Consider the following 23,490-nt stretch of genomic DNA (forward strand, 5'->3'; position numbering starts at 1 on the left):
CCTCCCAGAATTCTCCTCTCTCCTTATCCTGCCTACACTATACTTCCTGCCTGGCTACTGGCTAATTATTTATTAATCAGAGAAACACATTCACAGCATCCCCAGAAGTTCCCAGGAATCCACAAAGATGGCCTCACCATAGACTACTAGCAATAGTCAAGAGGGTATCTGAACTGGCCTACTCTGTTAATCAGATTGGTGAGTATCCTGTCATCATAGAGCCTTTATCCAGCAACTGATGGAAACAGATACAGAGATCCACGGCTGGGCACAATTTCTGTGAGATTTGGGTACAACTTAGCTGAATGACTGTATCTCAGTGTGTCTTAGGTTGTTGTCAAGACATTAATTCAGGCTACAGTTGTCTGTGGGCTTCACTGAGGCTATAAAATCTGCTTATAAGCTCAGCTGTCATCACATGAGACTTTCTACAAGATTTTTTAGTGTTACTGTGGTCTTAATGCTTGTGATCCCTCACCCTATAAATCCATATGCTGAATGTTAATCCCTATTGTGTTCTTTTAAAGATTTAGGGCCATGAAGAAGGTATTAATGTCTTTATAAAAGAGCATGAAGGATGTTTGCCTCTTGATTTATGGGAGAACATGTATGTGGTGGTTTGAATAAGAATAACTCCTATAGGTTCATATATTTGAATACTTTGTCTGCAGTTGTTTGGAAGGATGAGGAGGTTTGGCCTTGTTGGAAGAGGTATGGTACTTGGGATGGGCTTGGAGGTTTTGAAAGGCCATGCCAGACACTGAGTGTGTGTGTGTGTGTGTGTGTGTGTGTGTGTGTGTGTGTGTGTGTGTGCGTGCGCGCGCGCGCGCGCGCGCGCGCCTGTCTGTCTCTTTGTCTCTGTCTCTCTATTTTGTATTGTTGGTAAAACAGCTGGGTTATTTGTCTGATAGATCTTTGGGGAACACTCACAAAAATCATACAATGGTCTCATGAATTACTATTAGAAGAGTACATGCCTGTAATGTACCTAAAAGCATTGATTAGAACACTCAATAGTATCCAGTTATGATTATATCATTACTCCTCTTACTATTATCAATTATTTTATGCTTTGGTTTGAAAAAGGGTAAGAGTATGGATGGAAGAATTGCTCAATGGGTTTGGTCCCTGGAAGTCATGTAAATGTGGGAGGAAAGAAGTGACACCACAGTTTCCCTCTGACTTCACATGCATGCCATAACATACACATGCCTATACTCATCACATCTCTCTCTCTCTCTCTCTCTCTCTCTCTCTCTCTCTCTCTCTCTCTCTTTTATAATGGGGTTTTTTGTTATGTGTTAGTGTGTGTATGTGTGTGCTTGTGTGCAGGTATGTGCATGTGTGCACCTAGTGCCAGAGTAGGCCAGAAGATAGTGTTGGGTCCTCCTGGAGCTTGAGTTATAGGCAGTTGTGAGGGAACCCAACTAAGATCCTCTGTAAGACAAGCAAGCATTTTTAACCTTTGAGCCATCTCTCTATCCCCAGAATAATTGTTTTAAAGGAAAGAATAAAGAGGAACCGACTGAAGGTGCTAATAAAGGAAGGAAATGATTAGAAAAGAAGGAATGAAGAGATGTCTTTAATGAAGGAACATGCAATATTGCTATATAAGTGAAGAAAAATAGTGAAACTTGTGATACAGACTCATTCTTAAAACAGTTGAAATCCATATTGTCCTTAATTGTTAGCAGGTGGGAGACAGAGTTGCTCTTCTTTAAGGGTATGTCCCCTGGTAGGTTAACCTAGCTCCAGTGCAAAACCACACATCCAAGAGTATATGGGCAGCACAATTTGTACTTGATGGGTTTAAAGGGGGGAATACACAAAGTTGGGTAGTTAGAGAAGAGGATGTATATGGCAAGATTAGGGGGAAATATCAAAATACATCATATGAAATTATCATCGAACTAATAAAATTAGAATAAGATAAAAAGGAATAAGAAAGAAAGGTAGTCTGTAGATACATGGGAAGTGTGGACATATGGAGCTGAAGGTTTCATGTGTCCACCCAGCTCCTGCAGCCACTCAGACCCAAGTAAACACACAGAGACTTATATTACTTAGAAACTGTATGGCCGTGATAGGCTTCTTACTACCTAGTTCTTATATCTGAAATTAACCCATTTTATTCATCTATAACTTGCCACATGGCTTGTAGCTTACTGGTACTTTTACATCATGCTTCCTCTCTGTCTGGCTGACTCAGCCTTCCTGTTCTCAGAATTTTCGTCTCTCTTTATCCTGTCTATACTTCCTGCCTGGCTACTGGCCAATGGGCACTTTATTTATTTACCAATCACTGAAACACATTCACAGCATACAGAGTGATATCCACAGCAGGCATACTCTAACAGAAAGCATGATTTACACAATAGTTACACAGATCAAATTTTGTGAGGTCTTGATGCCAGCTTAATTCTTCATGGCCAAGAAGGCTAGTGTCTATGGGATGGTATCCCAGGACTTCAAAGGGTTCCCTCAGCAGCCTTTTTGAGGCTGCAAGTCTGGCCATAGTGGAAAGGAATGATTATGACAAACAAAGTGAAAGAGTTTTAGTCAGAGAAGTCAAAAGTTTGGGTTCATCTTCCCAATCTTGCTCATCTGTCTACACACTAGTTTTTTAACCTGTGGATATCTGTAAATTCATTCCAGAATGAGAGCACCACTTCAGTCTATCTTTAACACTCCAGATTCCAGAACTTATGAGCCTGAAGGGCTGGTTCTAAAGTACATCTGGACAAGGAAGGAGTCCATTGAAACACTAAGTTGGAAAGTATAGAAAAGCTCAAAAGGATGGGAGTGAATGAGGTTCATTTAAAGTGAAGCTAGACTTTATACTCATGCCACTCAGTGTCAGTGTCTCGATCTTTCCTACTTTTACACTTAAGAAATAAGAAAGCAGAAAACAAGACTAGTTTTTTTTTTCATTTTTAGCAGCAGATATTATAGATATTCTGAATCTAATTGGCTCTTCAGACACTTAAAAATAAATATTATCCTAGCTTTTATGTATCTAAAGTGTTCGTTAACATATCAAAAATAAGCAGTTTACTTGCAGGGAGTAATCGTCCTGCTTTTAAGCAGAAGATAACAAAAGAATATTTTATGCTTTCCTGTGCCTATAATACCATTCTGCTTTGGAGCAGCTAACTAGGTTGCTTGAATATGCTGTTACAGAACTGGTTAATCCATAATTCAGCAGGTTCTTGCCTTCCAAGTTGCCTTATTGACAAGCCTAAAGAAAGTGGATGGAACTAATTAGCACTCAGCATTATAAAATAGGAAGAATTAAATAAAGCAGCTTCAATATTAAACTCAGACCCATATGAAGATATTCCCTTTAGTTATGGGGATTTTGAAATGATGGACAGGCTAAACCAAAACTCATAATCCTATTACAGTCTCCTACACCCACCTAATAAGCTTCAAGTGCTGTATCCTGAGAGTCTGGGATATTGCCATCTTCCTCGAGGCTTCTCTGTGTATAGCTTATAAATTCTTTACTGTTCCTACTAAATACTTTGTTATTTAAAATAGTATGAAAGAGAGTATATAAGTATATACGTATATATACATATTGATGTATTTTGACTGTAATAATACCCTTAGCCTGTAGGGAACTTTATATTATTAATAATTTCAGAGGAAAGCTTTTTAAGAAAAAAGCTCCAGGCTTAGTTGTAATGAGGCATTTGAAAAGGAGGAGGGGGTATATTTGTGTGCGTAATGAAAATATTGAACCCTTTGGGATGTTCTGAACCATGGTATACTAATAAATGATCTTTCCATTTCAGTGTTCCAGCAGATATCTTTGTACTTCTGATGTACCCTTGCAAAATGCTTTTAGATCACTTTTCCTTTTAAATATTCTGTCTCCTGACATTTACTCCTGGGGTGGGGGTGCATTAGGGTGAAGGAAATGGTGAAAGGAGGGCAGTACTAAGGAGCACACAGTGTTAGTAGCTTAGAATAATGAGCCCATTTTCAGCTGAGCTGTGTGGTTCGTAGGAATTAATTAACCCCTTACAAGCATTTGTCTGACAATCCTAATTCTCATTCAGTTCAATGAGTTTTGTAATTATCATTTAACTAAATAGCAGTAAAAACAGTTTATATCCTACCATTAAGGAAGCTTTGTAGAATTCTTTTCCTATAAATCATCGCAAGCTGTTTACAATTTGCAGCAGTCTTATTTTTCTTCTGGTTTGTGCTCAGGTTGCTGTTTCACTGCTTTCAGAAGTATTTTCAAGGTGGTAATTATGCAATGTGCTCTCGAGTTTCATCAGCCTTGGAAGGGTAAAGGACCTCAGTAAAGAACATTTTCACATTCTAATTGGAAGAATATCGGCTTAAACTGTTATCTACTATGTTAAACAAAATGAATCCAAAGATTGCTAAATGGATAGAGAATGATTAATTACTCATTCTTAAGACCTATGCCATTTAGTTCCCGGTGATAAGATGGTGATGAAGCACTTTGACCCAGAAAGAGAGAGGAGGGTATTGCATTGACAGCAATGGAAAGGTGTTGAGAATGTTCGAGAATGGAAGCATCTAGGGCATCCCTTATCTTCTCGGCCCTGTAAATATAATTACTTTTCATTTTTATATGAGTAGTTAACGAGATATTAATAAACATTTTACTTAATTAAGCCTCTTCTGATTGCAAGGGACAAAAATCTATTTAAACTGAGTGTTTATTGAAGAGCTACAGAGAGGCTTAATGGAATTTAAGGCAGGAAATCACATTGGGATCTAGATTTCTGGAAATGAGATCCTTGCTCTCCATTCAAGGTAGCACTGCATTCCTCCACAGATGGGTACAGATTTTACTCACCTTGGTTTCATTACTACTTGCCACTTCCTCCTCCTCCTCCTCCTCCTCCTCCTCCTCCTCCTCCTTCTTCTTCTTCTTCTTCTTCTTCTTCTTCTTCTTCTTCTTCTTCTTCCCCTTCTCCTCCTCCTCCTCCTCCTCCTCCTCCTCCTCCTCCTCCTCCTCCTTCTTGTTCTTTTGCTTTGTGTTTTTTTTTTAAGACAAGGTTTCTCTGTGTAACAGCCCTGGCTGTCCTGGAACTCACTTGGTAGCCCAGGATGGCCTCTAACTCACAGAGATCCACCTGCCTCTGCCTCCCAAGTACTGGAATTAAAGGCATGTGACACCACGCCCAGCTATCACTTCTATCTTCTAATGTACTCTTGTGTCTTAATTCCTTCATTTTGTGACAGAAATTCAATTTAGCTCTGATTTTTGTTGTTGTTTCTCCTTCTGTTTTACTCTAGACCCCATGTCCTTAGGTCAAATTCCTCCCACAGTTCAATCAGCTATTAATGTTTGTGTTATACAGTAACTAATTTAGTTATCACAGCATTCTTATTAGATACCTTATATATCATTACTACATTTTGCTTTATATAGGAAAAGAGGCAAGCAGATGTTTAGTAAACTATCCAAGGCAGTCAAGTAACTTCAAGATCTGTGCATTCTTTGACATTATGCTGACAAGTGCCCTGTTGAGTTAGATGTGGTATCTAGTCCTTGATTATGTGGCTTTCATGGAGTGAGCTGCTCAATGTCTATAGGCCTCTAATGATTCCACGAACAGTTTAAGAATTATTTTTGTAAGTTTTTTATTAATAAATGAAAGGGAAGGATAGAAGACCAGTAACACTGTCATAGGTTTTGTACATTTGCAAGAAAAAGAAATAAGTAGAGATTCAACTGAAGTTGAATGAAAGATATATTATAGCACAGTATAGGCAACATCTCAGATATCTAAGAACAGGAACCAGCAGACACAGTGCCTTGAACTGGTCCCCATATTGAAAAGTTAGAGCTACAAGTTGCTTTGGATATCCTTCTATGGTCTATTCTTCCATGGCTCCTTTTTTTTCAGTTGATTTCCTATCTGAACATGACTCTCACAACTGCAATGCAGAACAGCTCTTTCTGTGATAATTGTCTGACCTCGTTCAGATTTTCATGACAGCATCTGACTGCACTAATGTGTTCTGTGGATTTGTTCCTCTTGAGTCAGCTGTCTAACCTGTGTCCAATTGACCAGGGCAGAGATAATATCACAGGGTATGTAAAACTGTTACTTACAGGGACTGTGTGAAAGAGGAGATGTGGAGAGAGAGAGAAGAAAGAAAGTGAAAAGAAGGAAGAAAGAAAAAGAAAAGAAAGGAAGGAAGGAAAGTAGGTTGTAGTTGAAGTTTTCCTGTGTCCACACGTTTCCTCAGCTGCTCAGACCCAAATAAACACACACAGGCTAATATTATTTAAAATTGCTTGGCCATTATCTCAGGACTACCACTAACTAGCTCTTACACTTAAACGCAGCCCATTTCTGTTTATCTAGATATTGCCACATATTCTGTGGCTTTACCTGTGTGCCTATTACATGCTGCTACCTGGACAGCAGGCTGGTGTCTCCTGACTCAGCCTTCCACTTCCCACAATTCTCTTCTCTGCTTGTCCCGCCTGTACTTCCTGCCTGGCTACTGGCCAATCAGCATTTTATTTATACAGAGCGATATCCATAGCAGTAGGTAAGTATGAGAATGACACACAAATGAGCTGATGTTACCACACAAAACCAGTATAAGAATGACTCAATTATAATTAGCACCACAAATATGTCCCTTACAAATAAGTACATGAGTCACATTTACAGAATACTTATATAATATTTATATATTAGATCTTAAAGTATACTTGTAGGGGGAAAATGTGGAAACTAGTCTTCCTCAGCAAACCATAGTTTCTTAGAAGAGTGAAAGACAATTTAAAGCTAAAATTGAAGTTCTCTGTACACAGTATAATCTTATGAACACACTCTTTCCTTCATCTCTGACTTAGAGTAATGAATGAGTGCTTTAATGAATTTGAGAATATGAGATGTCAAAATTCCATCATAAAAGGATTTTGAGAAGTTTACAATGTTAACCACAGCATCTGTGTATTAAAGTCATTGAATTCCAAAGGAAGTCACCTGCCAGTTATATACTAATTCCTTTTTGTTGATGCTACACAAATATTTCAAATAAATGAATATATTTATTTGAATTTGGCAGAGGCAAAATTCTAGCACATACTGTACATTTTTCCATGCAAAATAAGCAATTAAATATTTAATCTAACCCCAAAACAAGGTGATTTGCACTGGTTTGTAGAAAGATTATAAAAGCTTGAAAAGAATCAGCTTGGTAACATTCCTCCTGCAATTGGCCTGCAACAAATGTTCACAGTGGTATTTGGAGGCCATGTCACTTTAGTCAGATCACTGGGGCTTAGGAATGATGCCTATAGTAAAACTTAGTTCTCTGCTTATCACGCTATGTGTGAAGGCTTCCAGGCTGAAGGTTCATTAGATCAGTATGTAAGAACTGTCAGTCATACCAAACTGTCAGGAAAATACATTTTAGAAAAATTGAGGGAAGTTTTTCCACTTAGGATTCATATACATTGTGTCCTCACTGCCATCATACAGCCCATACCAGAGATAGTTCTCGCCACAGAGTAGAACAATAGGCTACTGTAATATTCTGAATATAGGCCTTTGGCCATTGTCAATTATAAACATGAGTACTACATCATCATGGTCACCTAGGGTAAACAGGACAGAATATTTTTCAATATACATAAATACTCAAGTCTATAAGGAATTAGGGACTTGTGTCATATACATTAGTTCTAATATCTTCCCATAGTGACAGAAACTGAAGTTCTTCAAATATTGGTTGCTTTCAGCTGAACACAAACAGAAATCATGTTTATGGACTTCACTATCTCCATTCTTCTCCCTCTCAAGCTAACAAACTTTTGAAAAATTATTCATTATATTTCTTTCATATTGTCATATGTATTTTATATTTAACAAGAGTGCTATTTCACTTTAATTTTTGCCATTATTTTTTTGACTTAACATAGAGTGCTCTGAATTAGGGTTTTAAAAAAAAGTATTTTATGTTATTTTATGCATAAGTGTGTTTTGTCTGCATGTATGTCTATGTGCCATGTACATGCAGTACCTGTGGAGGCCAGAAGAGGGCATAGGATTCCCTAGGACTGGAGTCACAGAAGGTTGAGAGCCACTATGTGGGTGCTGGGAACCAAACCCAGATCTTCTGGAAGAGCAGCCAGTGCTCCTAATCACTGAGTCTTCTCTCCAGCCGCACAGTTTTTTAAAAAATAATAATTATTTATTTGTAAAGGGAACCAAGATTCAGAGGTACATACCTTTTTTAGGTTTTATTTAACACTAAAATATTAGTTAGTACTCTTTAGCTATCTATGTGATTGCTTATATGCTGAAAGTATATCCACGTGGCAGATCACTAAACCAGGACACATATATCTGTTTTTCATAATTGTGGCAACTGAAACAAATTGACAGTACAGTTGTCCTCATTAAACATGCAAAAAACCCTGAGAGGGCGATGAAAATAAATAGTTCAACCACGAAAATATCAAGTTGATGATAGTATACAGGTGCCAGTTATTAGCGAAAAGTATAGAATGTCAGTATATAATAAAAAGGAAATCATATACTTTTGTTTAACTCTTGATTTAATTACTTTCAGCTTTACAATTTTATTAAGAAATTAATATTAATTTCTAACATTTTGAGTTAATTAGTTCTTCATGAAACAATACCCTTCCTGAGTTGAAATTTTAAAAAGCGATTCCATTAAACATCAGTTGGTTTTATTTCCAGGTGGCATCTATTAGGACAAACATCATGAAAAGGCCACTGACCAGAATGTTGATTCCCTGGCTGACACCTAGGAGAAAAATAAACTTATGTTTAATGGAGTAGACTGTCTAAACCCCTGTTTTGAGAAGAGTGCACATTCATGAATATGTATTCATTGCTGAATTCAATAGAGTCTAATAGTGAAGGACATCTGTATCATAGAAAGTAGCACCTATTCATTAACTTATTACTTTCCAAAGAAATAAACAGAAATGCAGCTGGAGTTGGAGCATCAGCAATAACCAGTTCATTCCTTTACTATATAATGTATTCAGCCCAACTGCATGATAACCAGTGAGATGAAAATATGTATTATCTGTGCTTTGCTTTACTTAAATTTTATTTATATTATATCAGCCCAACCATAGACTAATTTTATAATATATTATTTGTGATTTTATCTTGATTATTTCTTTCTTTGGTTATTGAGACCTGGCTGCACTATATAAATGAGGCTGACTTGTAACTTGCAATATATTTCTGGTTAGCTGTGATTCACCCAGTTCAGCCTTTTGTGTTCAGAGACTGTAAACATGTACCATCATAATCATCATAGTTTCACTGTGTGTTCTGTGGTGCCGTGTTGTATCTGTTTACTTATTTACACATTTCAAAGAAGTTTTCTTTTTTTTTCTTTTCCATCATAGTACACTATCCCTGTCAAATTAATACTAATCCATGATCACCTATATAAGTGATTTGGTTGCTGTTTTAAACTAGATTGAGCAGTTACACACATGACTTTTTATGATAATTGAATGCCAAGAGTTTTGATGACATAGTCACACTACCAATTTTCCTTTCTTTCTGTGAAATATATGCTATATGCCCCTTAATACTGACTTCCTGGTAACTAATGAGATGTATACTTTGGAAGAATACAAAGAATTTGGAAAGAAACTTACTCTATAAATTCATATTTCTAGCATCCATTCATTTGACACCCCATGTCTATCTGTGGTGTACATTAATCAGCATATAAAGGATGTATTATACATGACCTCTATTTTCTGAATATGTTTTTTTAAAAAATACATTCTCTATTTTTGAAGTGACTTTTATATAAAGACAAAAGCCATGAGTATAGGCATGTTTTGTCACATATATTACACATGTACACATTATATGAATAATATATACTTTCACTATATTCAAACTTTAAAGAACTTCATGAATATGAAAGAACCAGAAATAGGTGTTTTCTTAAAGTGAGTGCAAATAACTGGTACAATACTTAAATATTTCCTCTCTTAACATGAATGAGGGTTATGCATTCAAGATTTATATGTATGAGAGAAAATACGTGTTTATAGTTCTGATTATTTAAGATTTCTTCTGTAGACGCTCATCCCTTCAGGTATGATCCATAAATGTGATTGTTTTTACCTATTGTTATTCAACTATTGTGATATTTTGGAAATATCATTGATTTTATGTAGAGAAATATAATCTTGATTTTGTAACTAATCCATTCAGAACTCATTAATTGGACAGTAGCACTAGTGAGTGTACATTTAATGGCAAACAAAGATAGACTATTTGGAAATAATGCAGCATAATGAAAATTTAAGACTATTTTTTAAAAAACCCAAGCAACGTACTCAACTCCAATGTGTGTGACATATTCAGGTTAAGAAGAGAACAGAACAGCAGAATGTATTCCCAGGCCATGATAGCTGTTATTCACAGAAGGGATATACTTGTTCTCGTTCAGAGAGCCTTCCAAATATATTCTTTACTAAATAAGTCTCATTCTAATGCTGAGTACAGAAGCATGAATGATGTATTCTTAAACAGAGGCAGTATTAGTATTCCAACATCCCAAGGGCACAAAAATGCATAGAGTATTTCTTACCATTGCCCATCACTAAGGACTCTGCCTTCTAAAGGTGGATATAGGGCCAGGCAGTGGTGACACGTGCATTTGAAAGACAGAATCAGGCAGATCTTTGAGTTCAAGGCCAGCCTGATCTACAGAGTAAGTTCCAGGACAGCTAGAGCTACACAGAGAAACTCTGTCTCAAAAAAACAAAAAAACAACCCAATAAGGTGGAGTCTATGACAAAGATACCTTTAAAATGAGTGTGAAAATACAGTTACTCATTTAGATTCTGTGGTCTATGTGGTGATATTGTGTTCCCCAATATATTGTGCACCCTAATAAACTTACCTGGGGTCAGAGAACAGAACAGCCACTAGATATAGAGGCCAGAAAATGGTGGCACTCACACCTTTAATCCTAGTATTCCAGAGGCAGAGATCCATCTGGATCTCTGAGTTCAAAGCCACACTGGAAACAGCCAGGCATGGTGACACACACCTTTAATACTAGGAAGTGATAACAGGAAGCAGAAAGGTATATAAGGCATGAGGACCAGGAACTAGAGCCTGGTTAAGCTTTTAGGTTTTTGAGCAGCAGTTCAGCTGAGATTCATTCTGGATGAGGACTCAGAGGCTTCCAGTCTGAGGAAACAAGATCAGCTGAGGAATTGGTGTGATGAGGTTAGCTGTGGCTAGTTCTGTGTCTCTGATCTTTCAGCGTTCACCCCAATACCTGACTCTAGGTTTGTTTTTATTAATAAGACCTTTTAAGATTCCTGTTACAGGTTTATGACAGAGATAACTTTTAAATGAGTGTGAAAATACAGTTATACATTTAGATTCTAGTTGAGTTTGTTGTTAACTACACTGCTTATATCCTACCCACAATAACCCTAGCAGAAAAGTTATCCATATGCAGGTCTGTTCCTTCTTTTAGGTATCTGACTTTACCTGTGTCTTACACAGCAAATGACATCTTTGTGTCTGCTGCGCATGCTCAGTGCCCAAAAAAACAGTTGAGTTAGAGCTTCCACTAAAGAAAGAATGAAGGAAGTTAGTCTCTAAGGCATCTTGGATTTGGCAGGCAGGCAGGTGTCTTATGTAAAACATCTCATTGCATCTGCACAATGTGCCAGAGCATCAGCTTTTATCTTCTCTAGTTTAGAGCTGAAGGAACCGAGGCTTAAAGAAGTAGCTTGTCCAAGGTCACACCCAGTGAATAATTGAATTGGAATCTGAACTCTAGTTTGTCTGATTTCAAACAACATGCTATTTCCTTACATTGTTGCCTTTCACTTGGGGAATCATGAGAAAAAAATTTATGGGATTGCTCATAGTTTCTTTGATGATATGATCAGGACACTTTTAACTAGCTTTTTAGTTCTTGCCACAAACAAGACTAGTAATACCACTGTATTTTTTTAAGTGACTGATTAATTGGTAGAAATATTCATTGAAATTCTTTTAAGACTTTTCAAATTACAGAGTTGAAAATTCATACTATGCTCCAAGGATTATTGATCCTGAGCCATCTCTTGCAGGTAGATATAAATCATTTTTTAAAAAATCTTTGATGAAAAAAACATTCTAGGTTTTTTCATAGTCATTATTTGCTCAAAGGCTTTTCAGACAGGTGTTTGGCAATTGTTAGGTCCAGTGACACAATGCTCAATTTCAATGACAGAAACCAATAAGACAATAATCCCTATCAAATTTAGGGTTATAATTATAATCTTGAAAGGGTCTCTGGAAATTCCTATAATTTTGGCACTTCTGTAGCAAAGGCCATTGTGTCAGTCCTAGGAGAGACCACAAAATAGATTGTTCTATAGCAGTTGCATTCCTTTTAAGTCCATCTCTACCTTAAATGGAGATGAATGGGATATTGAGAACTGACATAATTTTTAAAAAATTTGCCAGATGTTTTCATAAGGCTTTCAGTACAAACACCTGATCATATTTCGTCCTGAATTGTAATTGTTTGCTTGTTTGTCCTTCTAACAAGACTGAGTGATGACAATACAAGAATTGCATATAACTCATCACAATCTGTTTTGTGTTTAGCATAATGCCTAATGCACAGAGAAGTGATCAATACTTATCTACTGAGTGAATGAATTAATTCCTCTAATTGATTCTGCCTAGACAGGGTCTTCTACTTCCCCATAAATGGGTCATCATATTTCCCCCACTTGGAGTGCTCTTTCTGTCTCTTCTCCATTTACACAAGTGCAGTCAGTTCCTGCTGGCATAATTAGGTAGACATGAATCCTGCTCCAATTCCTCTATCGTAGCTAAAGTAGCCACTATAGCCATGTCCTCTTTGAATCCTATGGGCTATCCCACACATTATAGCCATTTTGTACATGCTGTTTCATATTGTTTGACAATTCTTTATTCTTTTGGGGGACAGGGCTTAATTCCCAACCATTGTGAAAAGTGTCTCAGTTTTACACTATTTTCTCTTCCCTTCATAATGATTTATATGTAAAAAACACTAGGAGATGACACACTGGCCTATAGATGGACCAATCCTTGCCAAAATCTAAATAGTTAGAAAACAACCCTAATAAGAATAAATAAAAGTTTGGGAACACAGCCACATTCATCCATTACATATTATTTATGGCAGATTTGAACAGTTATGACAGAGACCCTGTATCCTTTAAAACCCAAAATATTTACTGCAAGATAAAAAAGTTTGTCAACTCTTGGAAGAGATGATCAATGAGTACTTACTGCTTAAATAGTATAATTATTCTTCTAATGCTGGGGACCAGCCTCAGCAGTTTCATGGGTCTTGAAGGGCAGGGATGTCTGGCAGGCACAAGAAAAGACTGGGACACAGGAGTTGGTGCAAGCTGACGAGTCTTGTCAGATCTGGAGATGTGCATTTTCTCTACCTTCTCCAGATCTGACTCAACCCCAGTCTTTTATTGTAATAATACAAGGAAATAGGGGGTGAAAAAATTCAACAGGTGATTGGGTTCTTCACAATAGTTTCAAAAGTCTTTTTTGTAAATCAGCAAAGTGTATCCATGCCCCTTGATTGCACATAGAAGATGCCAGGAAGAAAGCCAAAGCATACCAGCTTATTCTTTCACAGGTTAATAATTATCAGAACATCTGAGGTAATCACCCCAGAGGCCATCTACTTGCAGTTTCTCAGAAAGCACAGAAATACAAGCAATGGTTTAAAGTACCAGACTGCCAGCTTCCTCTCAGCTTAAGTCCTTTTTCATCACTCTGTAATTCGTCAAGTTGTCTTCTAACTAGTTCTAGACAACACTTGTCTTCTGTCCCATCTATTTGTCACTCCATCTACAGTTTTCTGCCACCAGCCTTCTGGGTTTTCCCCATGACCTGCATAACGGCATTAACTCCTACCATTATCACAATCTCAATATCATTTCTAGTTTCATGAGAACCGCCACAGGAGAGAGAAAGAAAGTCATCAAGAACAAATAGAGTAGGAGGTTTATAAGAACCAGTAACAGTTGGATGGGTGAGAACATGACATGTATATGCTATAAAGTCTTCCCTAGGGACACAAGGGTTGTTTTCTCCCTGGCCCATAGAAGGCAGGCTTAGTAGAATATCCGGTGGGGGAGCCCCAGAGTGATCAATGTTCTCAATCTCTGGTACCTCCAACACAGATTCCACTGGCAACATGTCAGGCCTTTCCTATGCCATTTCCAGCATTCTAAGGAACAATACACACTGAAAACACCGGTAATTATCTTGTTTTACCTAATAAGAGAATAGTAATAATGATGCAACCTTTGGAACACAGAATACCCTCATCTCTTAGTTGGTAAAGTATAAAAATTTTCAGTTTCTCATTCTCTCTGGTGAATAGCCCTTAGCAATATGAAACCTTTTCAACATATGCAAAAACCTCTTTCTACAGAGAGGCTAAAGAACCAAGTAGATGATTGTCATTCAGGGATAGACTAGATAACCTCTAGTATTATACGGCCCAATGATTGCTTGAATCTCCTCTATATGTAAACTTGCTTTATTAAAACTGAGAAATTTGATTTGTGAAAATGAAATCATCTCAGCCCTAACAGCTCCTTGAATCTCCTGGCCTGGACCTCCCCCTGCCCTCCATTTTTAGCTGAATCTAGTTCTTTTAATTAAATATGAGATAATTAAAGTTCACAGAGTTTAAACCCAGCAGGTTTGATTTAGTGATAAAAATCTGTGGTTTGTCAGCTTTTCAAGACATAATCCTAGCTTCAGCTTTATCTGACAGGTAGTCAGCCTCACAAGTCTGAGGATGAAAACCAGAGTGTCTCATCTTTTCAGGCATGACTTGCTATTTATCTTCTGAAGCATAATTTACAATTGCTCTATCAAAAGTGGGTAGGACAAAATAAGAAGTAAAGCCCCTCTTTTGCCTTGACACAATTAATTCGTTTTGTACGTAGTTGTCAGTAACTAGGCCTCAAGGTATACAGGTATATTTCAAATGGGGGAAAATCCCCCAAACATAGCATATTGATTAATGTAAATTTTCCTTTAGTTGCTGAATATGTAAAGTATGTAAATTTAGTCCTGCTGTCAAAAGGTAGCTCTGTGCCATTAGTTTGTGCAGTAGACAAGGCCTGCTGCATGTGTACTGCAGTTTCAGAGATGTAATGCTAATGACAGCTTGAGCAATTGCCTTAATGAGCCAGAAAGGTGTTCCTTTTTATTCGTATTAGCTACTTAGAGTCATTGGAAATAGAGATCATCTGTAGATATTGCAGGATTTATTTTATTTTATTTTATTTTACTTTTTTAAAAAGGGGCATGGGCCATCTTACTGATGTCTTTCTCCAAACATGTTAAGAATGAACCATCAATCAGCTATTATTAGCCAAGAAAATGGCTTGTTTTCAGTCCTGTATAGGCACATGCTGTCTTGAAGTGCAAGTGCAGATTTTAATTACCATGCTAGCTAAGTACATTCAGTTGTCAGGTTATATCTCTAGGTCATTTTGAGAAACACTGTAATGTTTCCCAAATTAATTACACAGTAGCACTACTTGTATAAACCTAGTGGGAACAGCACGCCCATTAAAAGAAAAAGAAAAAGGAGAAAGGAAGGAAGGAAGGGGAAAGGGAAAAATACCAAACACATATCACCAGGAAAATATTTTTAAAGCATCATATATATACATCATATGTAAAGTTTAGTTCTTCTGGAGCTTTATTGTGTGTTATTGGAAACCAACACATTAATACTAGTATTTAAGACAAATCTCCTATCATCTAGAGCTTCCCTTCAAAGTGAAATATCCATATTCGCTCATTATTCTGATTGTGTCTAGACGTAAATTACATCACATTAATGTTAATATCGATAAAGTCATGTACATATTTTGGTTAACTTAGTAGGATACTTTGGTGTGTTGGGCCATGGTATTTGGTTAGTGAGCAGCTGTAGTTATGTGTTTCACAGGAATTCAAGAGGAACAGTTGTCTAGTGTTAGTGGTGAAAAAGTAAAAAATCACACTGAAGCCCCTTCTCCAGCCAGCATTCTCATAACACACTAGCGAAGTTCAGCTTGGGCTTGTGTGAGCAAATAGCAAAGGTATAGGTACACACTAAAAAGCCTTTCTGCTACCATTGTGTGCACCTTGCCTAATCTTAATTGAATTTATGTCTCCTGGGGCTGAGGGTTGAAATTCTGAATTTCATCCAACATTTAAGGGCTTAATAGTGCTTTTGTACAGAACTTCTATGAGATATGACTTCAAAAAACCTTGAGTTATAGAATTATTTTTTCCATTGAATAGGTAATATTACTTATTACTTAAGTAATATTACTTTTTAAAAATATCTTTTTCAGATTACATAATTCATTCTTTTGGGGGGAAGTTATGCAAGTGAGTTCTCTATAGTTTTCAGGAGGTGAATTAGATAATTAAATAATATTATTAAATTGAAATATATGAAGAATTATTTCCCTAACAGTTTCTTATTGGATTCTTACATTGATTTCTGTTTGTGTGACCACTGAAGTAAAGTGTGAGATTACTTGAGAATTTAAATTTAATGACTATGTAATGTCTACTTTTCTAAGTACAGATCCTAGTGAAGTTTGCAGTGAACAAAATTACAGTAAAGAGCACCTCCTCTCAACTGTATCATAAAGGACATAATCTCAGCTCTCTGGGCATAAGTCAGTGAATGAGATGTGCAAGAGAGAATCTTGTTATTCATTTGTGCACTTTCCCAAAAGTAAAGTTAGATTAGAACTTTCTTGTGAGCTTGATCATTTCATGAATGAATTTTGCAGTACTGTTATATGTACATAAAGATCTCTTAAAAATTACAATATGCATACACTCTACACATTCAACTCTTAATTTTTGTGACTAGGAAAGCCCATAATTAGATTCTACCCATGGTCATTACAGTGTCCAGTTATTTGTCAAATTCCAAAGAATATGACATTCTACTGTATCTTTGAATCTCTTTATTATGTAAGTTTGTTAATCTCTAACACATTACTTCATTGCTCCACAACTCTATTTTCAAGTTGATGAAGCCAAAATTTGCTAAATTCACATCTTTGCATATAGGTGTGCTTGAAATCACCTAATTTGGAATTGCAGTTCTTAGAGTTAGCTCTGAGAAATGTAATTATGTAAAGAATATTTTGAATGAAATACTGAATAAATTAGTAGAAACACAGTTAATTTTTCAATGTATCCCAAAATAGTATACTTGAAAAGTGGTGCTTTTCTACTTTAATTTTAAACCTTTTCCATTTTCTGAGCAAGAAGTAAGCTTCTCCATATATTAGGCAAGACAGATTAAAAGCCAGTTCCATTAATTCATACATAATTTAGTGCTGTGGGAAACAAAGAGATAAATAAATTCTTAGCTACTTCCTGTTGATGTCTTATATTTTTTCAGGTATTCTTTCATTGTTGTTTAAAAGACTTATTTATTATTATGCATGTGACTGTTTGCCTGAATGTATGTATGCGTACCACTTGCTTGCCTGATTTCCATGAAAGGGAGGTCATTGGTTTTAAAGTTCCATATGTGTTATGGGAACTGTACACAGGTCCTCTGCAAAAGCAAAAAGTGCTTTTATTTACTGAGCCCCAGCCCCTCCATATTTTGGTTTTGTTTTATTACATCTTTCGTTTGGTTAGGATGCCATAGAATAATACTATATTGTTCTTTAACAACAGCTGATTACCCACAATTCCATTACTGGCAGTTCAGTTTCACAGATCAATCTTTTTGGTTTTTTTTTTTGTTGTTGTTGTTGTTTTGTTTTTTTAAAGGATCAGAAAGAGAGGAGCTTTGGCCTACAGACTTACTTGTAAGTTCTTCCAGGGATTGGTTGTACTGGAAGTAATATACCATTTCCTGTTTCCTAAAAATATCAGCAATTATGCATATTTTCCTTTTGAAACAGGAGTGAACCTTGGGTCATAGTCATCTTTTTCTAGCAAATGCTAAAGTCCTTTTTGCCTGCCCACTGCTCTAGGGACTTGCAGCTCTTTGTTTGTGGGCACCGAGAATGTAAACAGGCAGAGGAGCAAAGCCAGAAGAGCATCCCTTTACCTTTCTACTATTAAAGTATTGCTTTCCCAGATAACTGAAACTAAACCCAAGCCCCAGGTGGGAAAAAAAAGATTAGGGAGTCATTTTGCTTCCTTGTACAGCTTCAGAGATCATAGCAAAGGAGAAGATGAAGAGACTTGGCACCTAGTCCAGAATTGCTCATGACTGCTAGACTTTGATCTAATCTCTTCACAGCACATCATGAACATTCAGTGTGGATTCAGTTTGAAAGCAAAATACTAGCTGGATTTCTTAAAAATTGTGCTCTTCATTTGTTTCCCTTGCATGTTCCTTGCAATTAACTCTGTGAGCCATGGGCAAGTTAGTTAACCTCTTTGCGCCTCAAAGGCCTCATCTATAAAATGAGTTGTTTAGAATAGATGATCTTTATGAGCCCTTCCATTGCGGAACATTCTATTCTGTGAAACCTCAGGGCTGTAAACTGAGAGTAGGAGCCAAATTTTTAATCAGTTTTTTTTTTTTTTAAATCTCCCTGCAGGGTCTAATGTAACTTTGAGTGTACTACCTTCTTCTTAATATGTGAAGTAGAAAATGTATTTCTAAGACAGCTCTAATATGTCCAAAACCAAACTAGATAGTAGATGTTTAGTTTGGAAGTTTGGAGTCAGTTGGCTTAGTATATGCATTGTATGAACTTGCTTGTTTAAAAAGCAATACATGTGGGAAATGAATCACTGGAAATAGATTGTGTAATTCTACATCAGTTAATAATTGCCTTGGAAGAGTTGTGGGTTGAAATATGTTAGCCACCAGAATATATTGAATTTCTGATCCCTTGTTTCTATGATTAAGAGTTTTTTGGTTTATTGTTGTTATTTGCAAAAGATGATTATATGCCATTGCAGATGTACTCAAGTTAAAATGTGTTCATACTGGATCAAGATTGACCTTAAATCCTCATAAGAAACCTTTGTGAAACACAGGGACACAAAGACACATAGAAATAATGTGATAAGACTCTACAAGCAGAGACTAGAGTGATACATACAGGTACCAAGAATCCCAAGTGTTACTGGTAGCAGAAGAAACTGCAAAAATGGAATGAGCTCTGCTTAGAGCAACCAGAAAGAAGCAATCCTGCCAGCTATTATGTGGTGATATTTTATTTGTGCTGTAATAAAACTTACCTGGGGATCAGAGGACAGAACCAGCCACTAGATTAGACATAAAGGTCAGATAGTGGTGGCACACACCCTTAATCCTATCACTCCGGAGGCAGAGATCCATCTGGATCTCTGTAAATTCAAGGCCACACTGGAAACAGAGCCAGGCATGGCACACTCCTTTAATCCCAGCACTTGAGATCTCTTGTCTTTGCTTGGGAAGGGCACACACCTTTAATCCTAGGAAGTGATGGCAGGAAGCAGAAAGGTATATAAGGTGTGAGGACCAGGAATTAGAAGCTTTTTAGCAGCAGTTCAGCAGAAACACTTTTGGATGAGGACTCAGAGGCTTCCAGCCAAAAAAAAAACAGGATAGGCTGAGGAGTTGGCGAGGTGAGGTTGGCTGTGGCTTCTTCTGTTTCTCTATTCTTTCAGCTTTCACCCCAATATCTGGCTTGAGGGTTTTTTAATAAGACCTTCTAAGACTTATGTTATACTATTATTTCAAAATTCTTTCCTCAAGAGCTGTGAATAAATAGACTCCTGCTGTGAGTCACTTTCAGCTGTATATTGTTGCTGTAGACCTAGGAAAGTAGAACAGGTGTAGGTGCTGGCCAAGGAAGGAATCTCCAAGGGATACAGCTCTGGATTAGCACACTCATAAGATTACAGCTGCTATACAGTGTATACTCTGAGTGCAGGATTTTTTTTAATGAATCTAGGTAGAAAGAGACCTTTGGAATCTGTAAGAGATTAGGAAGTATCTCACAAGAGCTGTCTAGTCAAAATTGAGGCAGAATCGGGAGGATTCCAACCTTAAGATCAGTCTGGTCTTTATAGGGAGACTTGTATTAAAACAAGAAAAGAACACTGCTCAAACAGAACAAGACTCATAGTTTTTGCTGTGTCACCTTTGACCCAGAATATCATATCCAAAGAATAAACTGTATAAATACTTCCTTAGGTATCTTCCATTTATTGCCTTTTTCTGCTTTATGCAAGTTCTTCTTTGTTCCTTCTCATTAACCATTTATAAAAATAATTCCAAAAGCCTTTTAGCTTCTTAAATCTATGTGTTTCAGAAAATATACAATGAGTAAATTAGTTTAATCCATTTATTTTCCATTGATAGTAGCATCTCTGACTTTCTGCCTGTGAAAAATCCAATCCATATTTCTACAATGCTTAACTTAAATCTCATTTACCCCATGAGGTGTCAGACACCCCATGCTAAAGTTATATAATCTGTGCTCTCTGTGGAATATTCTTGACATTTAGTGTGTTTCATTTTCACTGATGTAACTATAATACTTGACAGGAACAATGTAAAGGAAAAGAGATTCATTTTGACTAGTGGTTTCAGAGTGTTTTATTCCACCATAGCTACTCAGTTCATGGAGGTAAGAATGAGTGGGACAGGCAGTTCATGTAAACACAGACCAAAAAGCAAAGCAAAGAACAAGGTATTAGGGAATAGACATAATCTTCATTGGGCCACGCCTGATGGCCTGCTTCCTTAGGTGAGGACCTACTTTTTTAAAACATCCTACAGCTTGACAAAATAGTGTCACCAGCTGGGGGAAAATAGTTCAAAACATGAACCTTTGGAGACATTTTGGATTTTACTCATCAAATACTATATTATAGTCTTGTTTTTATGTCTAGATTCTTATTAAAATTTATTTTGGAACTTGTTGAAGATGGTCAGGCAGACTTCACTAAGGGGGAAATTTGTAGTCAAAAAGCAGGATTGAAAACTGTAAATATGACAAGTACCAAGTGGAGACTTCTCCATTAGCTTGTTTGGGGGTAATACTTCGTATTCTGCTATAATCTTTACCCATACCTCACACATACAAAGCGTAATGTGTGTACATTGTAAAGTAGTTTATGGTTGAGTATTTACTAGTTAGTATAACTATGAAGGACTAATTATGAGAATCGACAACTTAATTCACCACTTAAACTGATTGTAAGTACAGCCTTAGCCACTCCCATTACTTGATGAAATCAAGACAATCTATATTCCAGATCTTTACCACAGAATTTCTACTGAACAGTGTTTGCATAATTTATTCTCTTGCCTGTTCTTTCAAGGGATGTCACTGCTTTGAACTCGTTTTTAAAGCAATGTTTATAAATGTAATTGGTGAAAGTCGATGGCATTGGCCAATGAGCAGAATTGCTGCCAGCTTGAGGAAAGAAGTATAAAACATTATAGCATATGAGAAATTGCAGACATCCTCACAAAAGTGATGGATTAATGAGTTCACACGGCATTATGAAAGCTACTTCTAGTTGGCTTAAACCAGTCTCGCTTTATAGCATTCTCAATCTTTTTAAACAGCTAGAATATAATAACATTTTAAAAATTAAAGTATTTCCAATAACCAAGAACTTGATATGAAATGAGTAACATTAAGCACAAAACAATTGAAGCTTGAAATACAGAAGCAGGAAAGAATTTTAAACAGCCCCAGTGAATAAGAGTGCAACACTTTTGTGTTCCTTCCCAGGCAGTAGTAATCAGACCCAGAGGTTAGCAGGGAGAGATTTCAGAGTGATAATAGTTGCCAGCACTATTTCCCTCCTGTGACTTTCACTCACAAAGGTGAAGCTTTCATTTGAAGATTTGATTTTCTGCAGCTGCAGAAAATAAGGGGAAGAATTTGGCCAAACAACTAGACCCTCTGGAATGAGCACAAGAGAGAGGGGAGAGAAAGACAGATTCTGGGGGAAATCGAGATAGAAAGAGAGAAGGAAAGGGGACCCAAAACAGATTTGCATTACCAATGACAAATCAAAGCTGAAAGTTTGCCTTGCCTGTTGTCATTCATTGCCATTCATATTTGGAAAGCAGACTGCTGTGATAATTGATTTGATGGTCCAGCTTGAGTGGAAGCACTTCTGGGCATAACAGGCCTCAGAGATGCCAAAAAAGAGAAAAGGTGGGAATGAAATAATGCACTACTTTCTCCTCAGAGGTATGTGGCCCAGTTTTTCAGAAGAGAAAAACATGCACAGAGGTTGGGGGCGAAGAAGGGGGAGACAACCTCAAGAACTTGGTGATAAATACAAAAATGACCATATAGCTCCAGTCAGACAAAAATAGACATTCAAGCCGAAACAAAGAGAGGACATAGTTTACTGACAGGAGAATAATAGGGGAGCATGGTGGAAATAATGTGATTTCTAACAGAGTCTGTCTGGGGGAGGACCTTTTCCACTCTTCTTTTGTATAGGAATAAAAGTGATTCCTTTTCTAAGAAGCCTTTTAATTTTCTAAGCGTTTCCTACTAGATTAATAGTTCAGAAGTAGAAAAGAAAACAGTCATTGAGACTGAAAAGCTATATGTGCTGGGATTATTTAAAGGTGGTTGAATTTATTCCCTTAAAGCACTAGGTGAAAGTGGGAGCCTCCTTGGGTTTGTGAGGGAGGGGTGCTGATCTCTTCCACTGATTCCTGCTCACATGAATAAAGTGCCAGTAATCGGGAAGAGAAGTTTGTTTGTGTGTTTGTGTTGAATTCTCTGGCTGACCTTTTCATCACAACTGCCAATTGGATTGTGTGCCCTGTCATTCCATTTAAGGGCCTAAACAAAACCAGCAAAGGACAGGGCTGTCAAAACACCAATTTTAATCAGAACCTCTTTGTCTTTGAATGAAATGTAGTTCAAAAATAACTCAATCTTTTTGTTTGGTTCCCTATCTTTTTGCTTACATCTACCTTCATTTCTCCTTTCCCTCTTCTCTCACCTGTTTAGATTTCTCTACTTATACCTACAGACAAAGCTTTGTTTGGCCTCATGGAGTCAGACTGAACCTATTTTATGCATATGAAACCATTATGAAAATTGAAACATTCTAACATTACATCACATTACAATTTCTGTTCTGGTTAGATTCTCAACTTACAGTGAGATTTACGGATTTAAAACCGAACAGTTATTTAGAGAGAGAGAGAGACAGAGACAGAGAGAGACAGAGACAGAGAGGCAGAGAGAGAGACAGAGAGGCAGAGACAGAGAGACAGAGAGAGACAGAGAGACAGAGACAGAGAGACAGAGAGACCCTCAAATCTATGATTCGCTTTAAAATTAGTCATTTGAAATTAACATGGAAAGAAAAGTGTTATCTATGTCACTATAATGTATGGCAGTATTTCTCAAAAATCAGCATAAGAATTATCTGGTGAGCTACGAAAATTAAA

The 23,490-nt window shown here is 36.9% G+C and overlaps 1 protein-coding gene across 4 annotated transcripts in view; it reads left to right on the plus strand.

Moving 5' to 3' along the window:
* Nucleotides 1-23,490, plus strand: part of Diaph2 (diaphanous related formin 2) — a 747,093-nt gene that overhangs the window by 626,829 nt on the left and 96,774 nt on the right. The window lies entirely within an intron of this gene.

This window comes from Onychomys torridus, chromosome X (genome assembly GCF_903995425.1).
Source record: "Onychomys torridus chromosome X, mOncTor1.1, whole genome shotgun sequence".
Classification (NCBI taxonomy): Eukaryota; Metazoa; Chordata; class Mammalia; order Rodentia; family Cricetidae; genus Onychomys; species Onychomys torridus.